This window comes from Eriocheir sinensis, chromosome 11 (assembly GCF_024679095.1).
Source record: "Eriocheir sinensis breed Jianghai 21 chromosome 11, ASM2467909v1, whole genome shotgun sequence".
In the NCBI taxonomy this organism is placed as follows: Eukaryota; Metazoa; Arthropoda; class Malacostraca; order Decapoda; family Varunidae; genus Eriocheir; species Eriocheir sinensis.
Window position 1 is genome coordinate 1,747,810 of NC_066519.1, and position 1,030 is coordinate 1,748,839.

Consider the following 1,030-nt stretch of genomic DNA (forward strand, 5'->3'; position numbering starts at 1 on the left):
GAGAGAGAGAGAGAGAGAGAGAGAGAGAGAGAGAGAGAGAGAGAGAGAGAGAGAGAGAGAGAGAGAGAGAGAGAGGATTTATTGAGGAGAGAGAGGAGATTTATTGAGGAGAAAGAGAGAGTTGAGAGAGCGAGATTTAGAGTGAGAGAGAGAGAGAGAGAGAGAGAGAGAGAGAGAGAGAGAGAGAGATTTATTGAGAGAGAGAGAGAGAGAGAGAGAGAAACACACATGACAGAGGAGGAAAAATGAACATATGAGAGGAAAGTCTGAAATTTGAGGAAGACAAGGAGGAAGGAACCCAGCCTTGGAGTGTGTACTGTCGTCAAGGAGCCGACTGATTCAAGGTACGTCCCAAACTTTCCTTTCTGAGATCTATGAGGCAGACCCTTCCGCCGCCCCTAACGTCAGCAGCCTCTTCCAAAGGTCCTCAATATGTGTCGTAACCTGCCGAGGGGAGATGGGAGAGAAGGAGAGAGTGAGCTGTGTTAGAATCTGAACAGAGGAGGATGAAAAACTTGCCATACGAGGACAGACTCAAGCATTTAAATCTGCACTCTCTGGGTTAGCTATTGTGTGTAACAAAAACAACACTTCATTATAAATAACATGGGTGTCTATAATGTAATTGAGGAGTATTTTACGTCATAATGAGGTCAGAGTTTTATTTCAAAGAGCGCAAGTCACCTCAAGCTTTACGTAGCACTAGTTAGCCATCAAGCCCAGTGCCTCTTAAGCTTAGTGCCCTGAACATAGTGCCCTACAACCCTTAGTGGCACCCTAGAGGCTCTCACCTTCACAGTATTCCTCTGGCAGCAGGTTAAGGCCATACAGGTTGACTGCGTTCCATCCCAGGACTCTCGGCAGCCACTCATTGTACGTCACATGTTGGTTGATGGCCGTCACGATCCGCCGAGCGTTCTGGAAGAGCTGCTCGTCGCTCCAGTGCTTGTTGAGGCGCTTGAGCTCCCCAGCGACGCAGTTGTGCTCACGCATCATGAGGGTGTGAAGCGCGGTGAGACCTGGCTGCTCA

At 48.5% G+C, this 1,030-nt stretch overlaps 1 pseudogene; it reads right to left on the reverse strand.

Annotated features, from left to right (window-relative positions):
* Positions 1-313: 313 nt before the first annotated feature.
* The window catches only part of LOC126997108 (thyroid peroxidase-like), a 12,674-nt pseudogene continuing 11,957 nt past the window's right edge, over positions 314-1,030 (reverse strand).